The sequence below is a fragment of the Protopterus annectens genome, chromosome 2.part1 (assembly GCF_019279795.1).
Source record: "Protopterus annectens isolate FY-2018-M chromosome 2.part1, PAN1.0, whole genome shotgun sequence".
NCBI lineage: Eukaryota > Metazoa > Chordata > Ceratodontiformes > Protopteridae > Protopterus > Protopterus annectens.
Genome location: NC_056729.1, coordinates 547,849,805 through 547,866,713, shown reverse-complemented (window position 1 = coordinate 547,866,713; position 16,909 = coordinate 547,849,805).

Sequence of the window (16,909 nt, the reverse complement as noted above, 5' to 3'; positions counted from 1 at the left end):
CCTGCAGCAACTGGAAAGACCCCAAAAGTACCTCACCAAGAGGATAAAAGGGCTCAAACAGATGCCATATGCTGCCTGGTTAAAGAAACTCCAGCTCTACTCAGTGGCATACTGCCTGCTCAGAGGCGATCTGTGCCTGACATATAAAGCCATGTCCAACCCGGAATTAATGGACATGCTGCACCTCAGAAAATCAAATCCCATCGAAGCTCTGGCTCGAGACTTGAACCTCAGCACTGAAATAAATAGGACATGCTAGAGGGACAGATTCATAACCCAGAGGCTCCCTTCACTCTGGAATAAAATCCCAGTCCAGGTTAGGCAGAGTCCCTCATTGACTTTCTTCAAGAGGAATCTTGATGAGTGGATGGGAGATCGTAGGTTTACCCCGGGTATCACTTCTGCGTCACTGTTAGACAGAGGCACAGTATACTAACCTCAAAAAAGGGCATAGCAAAATTCATTTAAAATGGGTGGCAAAAGCCAAACACACTCTGGCTAGGCTTATAAATGCCCTAGGGCAGATAGCCTAGTATGAACCTATGAACTTATGAACCTATGAAATGAATAAGGTCAGACTGCAATCTTCAGTAGAAGAATGGCTGTAAAGCTACATCTAAAACCTTGACAGGAGGGACAGGCATGCAGATCTCAAGAAATGGTGGCTGGAGGCACCTGGGAAGTGGACCATGGGTATACGGTCATAAGAAGAAAAGGGACAGCACACAGAGAAGGGAACCAGCACTGGTGTGTCTCATATGAGTATGAAAGCATCTGTTTATTTAGTAAGGATCCATTTCAATGAAGGTCAATTCTAGCTGACTAAAATGAAACATTATTAACATTAAAATGCAATATATTCCATGATCTGGTAAGCATAGACAATATTTTATTAAAAAATAATTATAAGGTTCTTGGGTACTTTTCCGTTAAATCCCTACCATGCGTCTTTCCTTATTCCATCCTGCTTGTGCAATTACAGCTGGTGCCTACAATTTACATCCTTCCTTCATGATAAAGGACATCTAAAAACAAGCTTCAGACAAGGTTATGAAAAAAAAAAGGTTGACTCTATGCAGACATCATTTGGTCGCAAACATCAAAAGGGTAACATTGAAGTCTTGCACAGCCGACACACAGAACCAAACAAGTACAAATATCGACATATAAAATGAATACACCATTTCCCTTAACATCTCTCTTGCTTTTATCCTTTTACCTGAAAAGATAACATAGGAAACCCACATAGCCTTCCTGAAGACACTGGAGAGTATGAATGTCTCTCCAAACACCATCATATTGGGTGACTTCAACTACCCAAACATAGACTGGGAACATTACTCAAGCCCCAACACCCTAGCCCAAAGGTTCCTTGAGTTCATAAACTCAAATGCTATGGAACAACTAGTCACCATTCCCACAAGAGGAGAAAATATACTAGACCTGATCATCACAAACATGGGGACAAAACACTCTACACCGGAAGTATATCCCTCATTGGTGAGCTCAGACCATAAATTAATCTCACTGGAGATCCACATCCTGCCCCCACCCCCAGCAAAAAAGACCACAGTGAAGAACTTCTCAAAAGCAAACTTCACACTTCTTAAGACTGGAGTGGTATCCTTCAAGGCCCCCGAGCCAGTGGAAACCACAACCCACGCTGCTGAAACCCTTACAAATGCCTTCTACGAGCACCTCCAGGAATGTATGGATCAAGCAATCCCTAATAAAATCAAGACCTTTTCCACCAAAGGCAGGCGCCTGGTCTGGTGGACTCCAGCCATAAACAAACTCTACAACAAGAGGAGAAAGCTACTACATGAAAGAGCAAAATCCCTAAATGGGAAGGCATCTCTGATCAATACTAGCAAAAAACTATGATCACTCATAAAATCATCCAAGGCCAACTTTGAGAGAAAAATCGCTAATGACACAAAAGACAATCATAAAGACTTCTTTAGCTATGTTAGAAACCTGGGTGGAAACTCCCAGATATGCTCAGAATTAGTCCAAAATTATAAAAAAATCACTGAACCCACAGACATTGCCAACATATTGGCAGACAGGTTCAGTGCAAATTTCTCCCTCCCTCCCCAAAGGAGAAATATCTATCCCACCAGAGTCTAGCCTCCCAAACATCTCAGATGCCCAGGTGAGAGCTGCTCTCTCTAAAGCAAAAACACAGCATCAATGGGACGGACGGTGTCCCCGGCTGTGTGCTACACGAACTCAATGAGGAACTAAACCCACACATAAGGCTGCTGTTTAATCTTAGCCTTACTACAGGATCGTGCCCAAAGAATGGCGTGCGGCAACTGTGGTCCCACTCCACAAAGGCAGTGCTTCTACGGACCCTGGAAATTACCGCCCCATAAGCTTGACGAGCCTTGTCTGCAAAGCTATGGAGAGGGTCATAATGGAACTCATAAATAAAGACATTGGGGACCTACAGACACTGGATCCTACCCAATTTGGCTTTGTCAAGGGCAGATCCTGCCTCTTGAACTTGGTTGACTTTTTCGAAACAGTCACTAAGGCCATTGATGAGGGTAAGGCAGTTCACACAGCCTACCTTGACCTAGCAAAAGCATTCGACACAATACCCCACTCGGGCATCATAGAAAAGCTCACCAGCTTAGATGTAAACCCATATGTCACAAGATGGGTTGCAAACTGGCTCAAGGACAGAACACACAGGGTTAGAGTTGCTGGTGCCATGTCAGACTCTAAGCCGGTCACAAGCGGTGTCCCACAGGGCTCAGTCCTGGGCCCCCTCTTGTTCGGCATTCATTTGTCTGAAGTGCAGGCAAACATAGGGGGATTGTGGCTGACAAAATTTGCAGATGACTGCAAACTGGGCACCATAATTGACACTCCATCAGCCACAGACATCCTCCAGAAAGGTCTCATAGAAATGGATAACTGGTGCCAGAGCCATGGCCTTAAGCTAAATGCCAATAAATGTATAGTCATACCCTTTGGGAAAAACAAGGTAACCCTAATTACCACATAGGTGGTAATCCATTAAACACGGAAGAAGTTATCAGGGACCTGGGGACCCAAGTTGACAGTAACCTCTTTTGACACTCACATTGCCAAAGTGGTTAGGAAGACCTTCTACATTGCCCACCTGATCATGAAGGGATTCACATCCAGATCAGGAGAGGTCATTGTACCCCTGTACTCTTCACTTATCAGACCAATGATTGAGTACAACGCCCCATTCGAATGTACCTTACCCGACACCTGCAGCAGTTGGAAAGACCCCAAAAGTTCCTCACCAAAAGGATAAAGGGGCTCAAACATATGTCATACGATGCCCGACTGAAGAAACTCCAGCTCTATTCAGTCACATACCGTCTGCTCAGAGGTGATCTGTGTCTGACATACAAGGCCATGTCCAACCCGGAATTAATGGACATGCTCCACCTCAAAAAATCCAAATCCACCAGAACCACGAGAGCAAGAGACTTAAACCTCAACACGGATATAAATAGGACATGCTGGAGGGACAGATTCATTACCCAGAGACTCCCTACACTATGGAACAGAATCCCAGTCCATGTGAGGCAGAGCCCCTCACTGACTCTGTTCAAGAGAAATCTTGGACGTGGATGGGAGATCGTAGGTTTACCCCGGGAATCATCTCTGTATCACTGCTGGACAGAGGCACAGCAAACTAATGGGTATAGTATTCTCATCCTAAGGGGTGGTGAAAGCCACACATACTCTGGCTAGGCTTATAAATGCCCTAGGGCAGATAGCCTAGTATGAACCTATGAACCTATGAACCTATGAGCTCCTAAAAGTGCCCAGAGCATGCTAAGTAGCTCTGCAATCTTACACGCTTGACAGTTTTTAAAGCAAACATTTTTACAGCAGACGATAACTTTTTGGCACACTGCGAAGGAAAATATACTTCACCCGAAGCTTTTAAAAATTCTATGAAATGCCCTAAGTAGTCCCTATGAACACCTCTCTCATGCATGTGCAAATACGCACACAATTTGTCAGATATTACTATCAAATATACTCTAATTCCATCAATGTTTTTGACCCGTGTACCTTTACTCAGTGGCTGTTGTACATATAATCCATTATTACAAGAATAAATAAATTCCTATCCTTTCTCGCAGGTCTCCTAAGTTATCTATTTACAATGTTGAGCTGTGTTTTCTTATTCTATAAGCAGAGTGTTTAGAAAACACTCATTTACACTCTCAAACTTAAATCTTGTAAATACCGGCAAAACAGAGCACCGCAAAGTGGTAGGGGTTTAACAGAAATGTACCAGTTCTAGTTCTTCATGTGGATTAGTGAGAATTTGGCCCCCACAATGTAAAACTATTAATAATGTTAAGTCAGTTACCCTTATCAAACAGGCTTCAGTAAAATGGTTATCAGTTAACACATGCAAAATAGGATATGGCAAGCCATTTGACCAAAAATCTTTATTAAACCATTGTTGGGAGTTCTGTGGGCTCATTGGTGGGCAAAGATTATATGTGCATTATGCAAATGCAAATGCAATGTGAGTGGGCATCTAAGGACCTTTGGGTCTGGGATTTTTTGTCCTTTTATGTGTTTTAGAAGAAATAAATTGAATAGTTAGAACAATGCATGACTGCTGCTCTGGTATGTGGTGCCCAGACTGGTCCAAGAATTCATGAGAACTCTTGTCTCATTTGTCTAACAGAATGTTTAAAGAATATTTGGATACTGAAATATTTATGGGCTTAGATCTCAAGGGTATATCTATGAGTTGTATGTTTGTTTTCCATTTCTTCCTGTCCTCTGCATCTTGCTCTGTCACACCAATCACCTGCATGTCCTCTCTCACTACATCCATAAACCTTATCTTAGGCCTTCCTCTTTTCCTGTTACCTGGTAGCTTCATCCTTAGCATCTTTTTCCCAATATACTCAGAATCCCTCCTCAGCACATGTCCAAACCAATGTAATCATGCCTCTCTGGCTTTGTCTCCAAACCTTCCATCCTGGGCTGACCCTCTAATATACTTATTCCTAATCTTGTCCACCCTTGTCACACCCAGTGCAAATCTTAACATCTTTAATTCTGCCACATCCAGCTCAAACTCCTGCCTTTTTGTCAATGCCACTGTCTCCAACCCATATAACATAGCTGGTCTCACTACCCTCTTGTAGACCTTCCCTTTCACTCTTACAGGTACTCATCTGTCACAAATCACTCCTGACACTCTTCTCCACCCACTCCATCCTGCCTGTACTCTCTTCTTCACCTCTCTTCCACACTCACCGTTACTCTGAACTATTGACCCCAAGTATGTAAAATCATCCACCTTCGCCACCTCTACTCCTTGCATCCTCACCATTCCTCTATCCTCCCTCTCATTCACACACATATATTCTGTCTTAGTCCTGCTGACCTTCATTCCTCTTCTCTCTAGAGCATATCTTCATCTCTCCAGGGTCTCCTCCACCTGTTCCTTACTCTCACTACAGATCACAATGTCATCTGCAAGCATCATAGTCCACGGGGACTGTCTGATCTCATCTGTCAACCTGTCCATCACCATTGCAAATAAGAAAGGGCTCAGAGCTGATCCTTGATGTAACCCACCTCCACCTTAAACGCATCCGTCACTCCCACCGCAGACCTCATCACTGTCACACTACCCTCATATATATATCCTGTACCACTCTTACATACTTTTCTGACACTCCTGACTTCCTCATACAATACTACAACTCCTCTCTAGGCACCCTGTCATATGCTTTCTCTAAGTCTACAAAAACACAATGCAACTCCTTCCGATATTCTCTGTACCTCTCCATCAACACTCTCAGAGCAAAGATCGCATCTGTAGTGCTCTTTCCTGGCATGAAACCATACTGCTGATCATTAATCATCACGTCCCTTCTTAACCTTGCTTCCACTACTCTTTCCCATAACTTCATGCTGTGACTGATCAATTTTATCCCTCTGTAGTTACTACAGCTCTGCACATCACCCTTATTCTTAAAAATTGGTACCAAAACATTTTTCTCCATTCCTCAGGCATCCTCTCACTTTTCAAGATTTTGTTAAACAATCTGGTTAAAAACTCCACTGCCATTTCACCTAAACACCTCCATGCTTCCACAGGTATGTCATCTGGGCCAACAGCCTTTCCATTCTTCATTCTCTTCATAGCTATCCTTACTTCCCCCTTGCTAATCCATTGTACTTCATGATTCACTATCCCTACATCATCCAACCTTCTCTCCCTCTCATTCTCTTCATTCATCAACCCCTCAAAGTACTCTTTCCATCTGCTCAACACACTCTCCTTGCTTGTGAGTATGTTTCCCTCATTATCCTTTATCACCTTTACCTGATGCACATCTTTCCTAGCTCGGTCCCTCTGTCTAGCCAATTGGTACAGGTCCTGCATCTTGCTCTGTCACACCAATCACCTGCATGTCCTCTCTCACTACATCCATAAACCTTATCTTAGGCCTTCCTCTTTTCCTGTTACCTGGTAGCTTCATCCTTAGCATCTTTTTCCCAATATACTCAGAATCCCTCCTCAGCACATGTCCAAACCAATGTAATCATGCCTCTCTGGCTTTGTCTCCAAACCTTCCATCCTGGGCTGACCCTCTAATATACTTATTCCTAATCTTGTCCACCCTTGTCACACCCAGTGCAAATCTTAACATCTTTAATTCTGCCACATCCAGCTCAAACTCCTGCCTTTTTGTCAATGCCACTGTCTCCAACCCATATAACATAGCTGGTCTCACTACCCTCTTGTAGACCTTCCCTTTCACTCTTACAGGTACTCATCTGTCACAAATCACTCCTGACACTCTTCTCCACCCACTCCATCCTGCCTGTACTCTCTTCTTCACCTCTCTTCCACACTCACCGTTACTCTGAACTATTGACCCCAAGTATGTAAAATCATCCACCTTCGCCACCTCTACTCCTTGCATCCTCACCATTCCTCTATCCTCCCTCTCATTCACACACATATATTCTGTCTTAGTCCTGCTGACCTTCATTCCTCTTCTCTCTAGAGCATATCTTCATCTCTCCAGGGTCTCCTCCACCTGTTCCTTACTCTCACTACAGATCACAATGTCATCTGCAAGCATCATAGTCCACGGGGACTGTCTGATCTCATCTGTCAACCTGTCCATCACCATTGCAAATAAGAAAGGGCTCAGAGCTGATCCTTGATGTAACCCACCTCCACCTTAAACGCATCCGTCACTCCCACCGCAGACCTCATCACTGTCACACTACCCTCATATATATATCCTGTACCACTCTTACATACTTTTCTGACACTCCTGACTTCCTCATACAATACCACAACTCCTCTCTAGGCACCCTGTCATATGCTTTCTCTAAGTCTACAAAAACACAATGCAACTCCTTCCGATATTCTCTGTACCTCTCCATCAACACTCTCAGAGCAAAGATCGCATCTGTAGTGCTCTTTCCTGGCATGAAACCATACTGCTGATCATTAATCATCACGTCCCTTCTTAACCTTGCTTCCACTACTCTTTCCCATAACTTCATGCTGTGACTGATCAATTTTATCCCTCTGTAGTTACTACAGCTCTGCACATCACCCTTATTCTTAAAAATTGGTACCAAAACATTTTTCTCCATTCCTCAGGCATCCTCTCACTTTCCAAGATTTTGTTAAACAATCTGGTTAAAAACTCCACTGCCATTTCACCTAAACACCTCCATGCTTCCACAGGTATGTCATCTGGGCCAACAGCCTTTCCATTCTTCATTCTCTTCATAGCTATCCTTACTTCCCCCTTGCTAATCCATTGTACTTCATGATTCACTATCCCTACATCATCCAACCTTCTCTCCCTCTCATTCTCTTCATTCATCAACCCCTCAAAGTACTCTTTCCATCTGCTCAACACACTCTCCTTGCTTGTGAGTATGTTTCCCTCATTATCCTTTATCACCTTTACCTGATGCACATCTTTCCTAGCTCGGTCCCTCTGTCTAGCCAATTGGTACAGGTCCTTTTCTCCCTCCTTAGTGTCCAACCTTTCATACAACTCTTCATATGCCTTATCCTTAGCCTTTGCCACCTCTCTCTTTGCCATGCACCTCATCTCCTTATACTCCTGTCTACTTTCTTCATCTCTCTGACAATCCCACTTCTTCTTTGCCAACCTCTTTCTCTGTATACTCTGCTGTAGCTACCCAGCTATTTGGTAACTCTTCACTGCCACTCAGTGCGTGCCTTAACTCATCCCTGAACTCCACCTCACAATTACCCTTTTTCAATTTCCACCACTTGATCCTTGGTGCTGCCCTCACACTCCTCCTCCTCTTCTTGATAACCAACGTCATCCTACAAACCACTATCCTATGCTGCCTAACGACACTTTCTCCAGTCACCACTTTACAGTCTCCAGTCTCCTTCAAACTGGCCCTCTTACATAAGATATAATCCACCTGTGTGCATCTTCCTCCACTCTTGTATGTCACCCTATACTCCTCCCTCTTGTTAAAATACATATTCACCGCAGCCATGTCCATCCTTTTCGCAAAATCCACTACCATCTGACCTGCATTCCTTTGTTTAACACCATACCTACCCATCACTTCCTCATCCCCTCTGTTCCCTTCACCAACATGCCCAATGAAATCTGCTCCAATCACCACTCTCTCACCCTTGGGTACAGTCTTCACCACTTCATCCAATTCACTCCAAAATTTTTCTTTCTCATCCATTGCACACCCAACTTGTGGAGCATACGCACTAACAACATTCATCATTACACCATCATTTTCCAGCTTCATAAACATCACTCTATCCGACACTCTTTTCACCTCTAAAACTCTCTCAGCATACTGTTCCTTCAGAATAACTCTTACGCCATTTCTCCTCCCATCCACACCATGATAAAAAATTTGAACCCAACTCTGATACACCTAGCCTTACTCCCCTTCCATCTGGTCTCTTGCACACACAATATACCAACCTTCCTTCTGTCCATCATATCAGCTAGCTCTCTCCCTATACCAGTCATACTGCCAACATTCAAAGTTCCGACCCTCACTACCACAGTCCTAGCCTTTCTCGTCTCCTCCTGCCTTTGGCCATGTCTTCTGCCTCTTCTCCTCCTTCGGCCAACAGTAGCCCAATTTCTGCCAGCACCCTGTAGGCTAACAGTACTGGTGGCAGTCGTTGTTAACCTGGGCCTCGACCGGTCCGGTATAAAAATTTTTCTTGGTAACTGCATGAAATGTTTTGGCGAAGTTTTACGCCGGATGCCCTTCCTGACACAACCCTTCCCATTTATCCGTGTTTGGGACCAGCACAAAGAAATGCACTGGCTTGTGCATCCCCAGTGGCTGGGTTTGCCTTTGACGTAAGTAATTTCTAAATAAAAACTTCAGAGTTTTATTTTGCCCTGGTATTAGTAACACAGATGATTGCTTTTCTGCCATGACAAAATGTTATCAAAATACAAAAATAATTATTTCTTTTTATTTTGAAGCATGGAATGACATTATTAAATAAGTGGTCACACGTTCCTTCTGCAGGTATTCATATCTGATATGCATTTGTGCTTAATAAAGAATATGTGTAAGATATGACATTGATCTAAACATGGTAGTAGTTTTACATGCAGTATATATACTAAATGTAGCATTTATTGGAGTTTGGTGTATTTATTCAATGCATGCAGTGGAATATAAATCAAGAAAACTGCAAGAAAACTATATATGTGGTATGCAGTAATTTCAAAAAAGGAAAAACTATTAACTAACCGCAGTGCTTAAACTGTTTAGTATGTTGCAGCATTTAAGTACATTAAGCTGTTGGTGCTAAAAGGCTCCCAGCATTGTATCAGAATAGTTATATGTAATGTATATGCTGTGCTGTTTTTAAAATGTCTGAAGTATGAAATGTGCCACTTTGGGTTCAAGTTGAATGACCTGTAAATGGAAGGTGATAGGTACTTCAAAGCACAGAGCTTAAGAGTGTGAATACCAAAAATATGTTTGCTAAAATTATACCAAAAAAAAAGAGATGTGACACTTCTAGTATATCCTGTGCAACCTGACTCAAATTTCCTGTAATTGTGTTTGAGGTTGGGAAGTTAAATTCTTTTGAGCTTCTGCCTCATCCAGTACCCATGCATCAGTTTAGGTGATGAAAACAAACATCTTTCAATGGCTAATAGTCACAGAACAGTACAGTATTCTTTGTTCTGACTGTTCCATTATTTGGGTCAAAAAAACCTGGGCATATAGCCATGCAAATTCTGCACATATAATCTTGTGTATGTATGTTTGTATGTATATGTAGACATGTGTGTATGTATCACTCTTCTGCTGTGTGTGAATAGAGTACATATTTATGTGTTGCATATATGTATATAAGCCAATACCCATCTGTACATGTACACACACACACACACACACACACACACACACACACACACACACACACACACACACATAGTTAAAAGCCTATTTTGTTGACCTGAAGCTTTCACCAGTGCATTTTTCCATTTGTTGCTTCAGAAAAGTTAAGCTCCACAAGACATGAGGGAACTGTGCGCACACTCACTCTCACACACACACACACACACACACACACACACACACACACACACACACACACACACGCACACACGCACACATGCACACACACACACACACACACACACACACACACACACACACACACACACACACACACACACACACACACACGCATTCTTTAAGAATATATTCTGCATATAATGTGTACAGTTAGACTATGGATGACGTTGGAATGAGGGATGCACTTTTTTGTAAGGTATTTATAAAGTGAGGATGATAGAGTGGTAGAGTGGAGTTAATTGTGTACAGGAAGAAGTCAGAGTTTTATAACCACATTGTGCATTAGTACTGTTGTAAAGAAAGATGAGTAATTATGGGTTGGCTAAACTTACTAGTACAAGTAGCTGTGGCTATGTAAGTTTATCAAGATGATTAAATTAAGTATCAAGAAGTAGGAATCAGATGATCTGTCACATGAAATGGTCGTGAACAATAGGAGTTATGTAAGTATCAGATGTGGAAAGGGCAAAATGGGGGCAGGGTGAAAATGGTAACATTCTCTTGCTGATGACTTTATGTGCTGTTTGGTACACATGCACACACACCAACACATACGCATACACATGCACATACACATGCACATACCCAAACACATACACATGCACATGCCCATGCACATACACATACATAAATCTTTCACATGTCCACGCACAGGTTATTGATGATGAAAAGCAAATGCACAGTCATGGTAACTGAGACATAACTGTTTAATAATAATAAAAAAACACTGGAACTGCACTTAAGGATGACATGAAAGATATGTTGGAAATGTGTATTGAAATAACCATCTTAGTACTGATGGTGTTTACACCGTTTGTTAATGCCCTAATATCCCCTCCGTGATGGCAGAGTGATTAAAGGAGAATAGTAAAAATAGTGTGGCCTACAGCGCGTCACTCAGACTATGTAGCTAGACAGCATTTGTAGGTACACAATCAAAGAAAAGAAAAGGTATACGTTTCAAAATACGAACCCCCCATGCAGACAGCAGCTTGTAGGAATACTCAAGCAACAGTACTTCACCTAGGATGTCAGGCAGGAGCAGCCTATACAACAAGAGTATGACAAAGAGGCTTGCATTCATTGATTTAACTCTCAATTTGGCAGCAAAAACTGTTGGCAAACAACAAATATCTGATTGAGCTTCTAAGGTGCTTCTTCAAAGGATAAGCAGTGAGCTGGGCATGGAAGTAGAATAGAGAACATCCAGTGTGTAAATTTAATACCTGGAAAGAAAAAAAAAACTCTACTATACAAAGGAGGCAGTCAGAAAGTTAACAAGTATAAAAACAGCAATACAGTTAAACAGGTGCAGTCACATTGTATAACTGACTTGAAATTATACCTTAGCGTGAATAATAAACACAGAGCATTAATTCTAATGCGTGATGGAAAATTCAAACACATAAACAAATATACTGTTAATTCTTCCACATCAGGGAACACAGCACATAACAATATCTTTATTTGTTTGTGTCTTTCAGCTTTTCCAGGTTAGGAGTCACCACAGCAGAACTCCAGTCTGCTAATGATTGGCAGTTGATTTTTATGTACCAAGCCTGATGCACAACCTTCAATGAAGGTACGCCCATTCACACATGTCTCCACACAGAACACACTCTAGCTGAGAATTGAATCTGATGGCATCTAACTGCGAGGCGACAATGCTACCGCAGCACCACCACCACGGATCATATCGTTATATCTGTATAAACCCTGAAAATATTCATTGACTTTAAGTTAGTTATATATAATCTGTACAGTCAATTAAACTAAACGCATACAGGAAGTGAACAAAGTATTATTTAGTAGTGTAAAATCATTAGGACCGTATAGGATATAAAATTAGAACCTTAGATCTGTATATAAATTTGAAGAGGTAACATCCAGTACAGAAATACCTAGAAAACTAGTCCCTGCATCCTAAAGTCATTGGATTCGGGGGAGGGGAGGGGGCAGGAAAATACTAAATACACAATAATGCCCATGAGAGATGCCATTATAAAGAAATGATGGGGCTGTCATTCAGAGGACATCCCCACCCATGGAAAGTCCATTATTTTCTTATAATGGTCGCTCTAGACAGCATTATTACACACAGAAAATAGCCTCACATCTCTCAATTGTTGATATTGTGCTGTTATTTAGTGTGAGTATGTGTTTGAGTGGTTGTTGATATTCAGCCATTGTGTAATTTATGTGTGTGTCTTTGTGTATATGTATGTATGCATGTGTGTGTATATGTCTTTTTATTTGTTTTTCTTTTTTTGATAAAAATTAGTCCATTTTATGTACTATGGTAATGTTTTGTTATACAAACAATTACAAAATTTCTTTTGGTATAACTTTATTAAGTTTATAGCATATGACTGAGACATGTCATTTACCTGGAATACTGAAATATAAAAGTTTGTATATTGTATGTTTAAACAAAAAGAATACCCACGTGAATGAACTAATTACAGAATTGATATAACTTTAAAAGTTTTGATTATAGATTTGCTATTTTTAATTCCTTTGTTTGACAAAAAATAGAAAAAACACTGTGCAAAATCCTCTTTCAGGGGTGACCTAGCAGCACTGCCTGGTTAACTGACAATTTTGAGTCACACGGTACATCAATGTTTTCTGAGGAAATCAGGCCTTAAACTACAGGATTAATGTCATCAGCTGTCATAGTATATTTAGTCCTAGCTACTGAACTGTCATATGGGAAACTTTTCTTCTCTTTCTAATGTCTAAGAAAACAGGAGATATTTTTGTAAGCATTTTGTTATAGTTTTATTTATATTATCTGTGTGTTTACCTTTTGTTATGTTTTGTTTGTTTTATATTTGCCTCACCTCTAAGTTTAATGTGACTTATACCTGAATGAGATTCCATGAATGTCAGTAGCATTACAGGCCTTCCTGTAAGCAGTCAGGGTTTATTTCCTTAAGTATTGCCATTCACAGAATTATCAAACTCTTTTTCCAATGTCAAGGTGCAAAAGCAATGATTTTTAGTGCACAGCCTTATGTATGGTCCATTTCTTACATGCTTATCTTCCTAAACAGCAAAACAGAGCTTTGACTATATAGAGAATTCTGATGACAACATACTCCCCCGGATTTACTAATCTTCCGTGTAAGACTAGATTAGTCTTACACGGAAGCGCCAGTATAAGAGTATGATGGCAGCATGTCATGCATATTAATGAGGGCATGCTGCCTCAGCTCTAAAGCTTACATGGAGCATGGACGAGTGTAGGGGGCATGTCGGACTGCTGAGCAGTCCAAAAATCCACGCCCCAGCAATGAAGAAACGTTGCAATTTCGAGTTACATGAGCAAGTCTGCTCACATGTGTACAATGTAACACTAGACTCCCCCATATGTTAAACAACTTACAAAATTAAAAATAAAAATAATTTTTTTTCTTACGATATCGCTGCCCGTATTTATGCAGGTTTGCACGGGTTTGCCTATTGCTTAGCTAAAGTTAGCAGCTTAGACACCAGAAGAGGATAATAAAAAATATATATATAACATAAGCAAAATAGTAATAGTGTAGTGGTTAGAGCCTTCACACAAAGAAAAGGAATTCCTGGTTCGAGTCCCACTACTGCAAGTTCCATTTTCTGTGGGAAATCATTTCCTGACATTTTTTATGTATAAGTTTTGTAAAAAGCATTGAAATGTTAAATATAGTAGTGAACGAATATGTATGAAGGTGAAATGGTTATGCATTCTGAGGCATGAGTACACTATTTTAAGCAATATAAAGCACTGCTAAGAACATTTTACCATTACTGAGCATATTTAAATACAATTGTGCATAGCTGCACACCGCGCTAACCAGCACAATGTCGGGCAATGTCGGGCAACGTCAAGCAACGTTGAGCAAAGTTGGGCAAAGTCGGGCAAAGTTGAGCAAAGTCAGTTAAACACGCTCACACCTGCTTTACTGTACCTTAACAAGCCAGGTCTGCCCAGCAGGAAAATAAGAAGCAGTGACAGGGCTCAAACTCAGGATACTGTGCATTACAGTCACAGTAGTGAACCACTAAGCCATGACAGCATTTCACAAATATGCACTTTCAACAGACACATATCTATCAAAGGAATTTTAAACATTGCCAACATCAGATATGCAGGCATGCCTACAGCTGAGTTTTTCCAAAACTGGCCAATCACAAATAAGTGTGGGAAATGAGGCATATTTAAGCTCCACAGGTGGGAATACTTGCTATAACTGGTTGTAGCTTCCTTCTTCAGTCAGCATGGCTGGTATTGGTGAAGGCACTAGATTTAGAGCGCAATGCTGGGGCATCCAGGAGTCCAAAGTAATGGTTTGGCTCCTTGTCCACAATCATGAGGAAAGACTCCTGTGGGGCCAGTACCAGGGTACCCAATATAAAACGGAGGCCTGGAACAGTTTTGCCCATGATCTCACCAGTGCCACTGGTGTTCCTTGGACTGGTGAGCAGGTCAGGCACTGTTATTCTGACCTGAAGCGACGTAGGGAGGATCAACTGGACCACTGGATCCAGGAATCCTGTACGATGCCTAATACCCCAGTACTGAGTAAGTAGCCATTGTATTAAGTAGTTAGGAATTGCTATGCTTGTTTATACTATGGATAGGTATGTCTCAATATCACTGCATTTACTTCATAGCTGCAGGTGTCTGGACTATGAACCAGCAAGCCCATGAAGATAAACTGCAATGGCTGCATCATGAGGCAGGTTAGTAATTATTCTGCATGTACTGTTATATAAAATAAATGAGAGAGCCTTCAAAAAGTCTTTTAACCCAATAAAGGTGTAATAATCCTTTAATAAATGTCTGATTCATGGAGTGCATCTGTGTCATTTTCTTTGATATGTTGTTGTACTGTTGCATTCTACAAATAGTAGTGTTGTATTAAGCAGTGTCAACCCACACTTGGGTAGGCCCATATAACGTGGATGAAGGGAGTGACAGTAGCTTGTATGCATATGTACAGCCCTCAACTGTTAGTTCATGGCCAGCATGTACAGGTTAATCTGGCACATGAGTAGCTTGCTATTGTGTTCCCCAGAATGTCAGTGTGCTGCCAGAAGTGTAGGGAGCTGTTAACATATAACTGATACTTTCACCTGAACATATCTAAATAATTATATGAAAGTAGATCTGTCAGTGTACCATCTTAACAGTAGTGTGCGTGAGCAACTCTCAAAATATGTTGCAGTAACTTCTGCATCTTGGACAGTTTGTATGTAAGATACAGCTCATGTATATAATGATCTAGCAAAATCCAATTGCACAATATAAAGACATTGGGTAGTGTAATAATACATGTAAGGGACATATAACTGCAGTTAATAGGAATGTAGTGAAAACTAGAAGGATATATAAGTTGTTAACTGAGCTATCTTTTCCCACCCTACTGTATGTGATTAAAAAATGCAATTCCACACCTCGATCGGTATGTCTAATCTCAAAACATTTGTTGGGACATATGTCCTATTGGTTAATAAATATTTGCATTTATTTATATGCATGTGCCCTGTTAAAATACCACAATATTGGTGGCCTGTTGCCATCAATTCAACCTGCATGCTGTTGTAATGTCCACTATTGTTCTATATATGCATGTGTTATGCTTGCTTTTCAACTGTTGAAAATCTGGTGTGTTGGTTTAATGGGGAAAACTTCTGCATGCTGTTATAACTAATGGGGAATGCTGTTGACTGTCACTAACCCATATCTTTATTAAACTCTCCAAAACATAGTTCGTATGGGAAGGCTGGTCGGAGCTGACCCACCTGTCCCACCTCAGCTGGCCATGGCACCTGGCACCAGCAGATCTGGTGCCCAGCCTGCTGGGACCTCCTCCTCCATTGGCCCTGTGCCACCTTCGGGTGGAAGCACTGCAGAGGATGGGGCTCAGCACCCCCCAGCAAGTGTGGGCGGAGGGGCACCTATCACCCTTCAACGGTCCGGGCTGTGGTGCGTAGAGAGATTGAACGTTCTGTTGCAGAACCTCTATGCCATCTTGAGGCCCGAGTGGCGCAACTCCCGGGTCAGCCTGCCCCTCCTACACAGCCTCCAGCACAGCCACCTTCTGGGTCGTGAAGGTGCAGTGGTGACTGCCCATGGGTGGGGACCTCAGTCCAACTGTTTCCATCTAGGGGGCTCATGGGCTTGCGATTTCCAAACATCCCTCTCCGTCAAAGGTGTTCACCCACCACGTGTCATATACCGCCCCTGTATGCATCTTGTTTGTCTTGTCTGTTTACCTCCCCAACCTACCTCCCC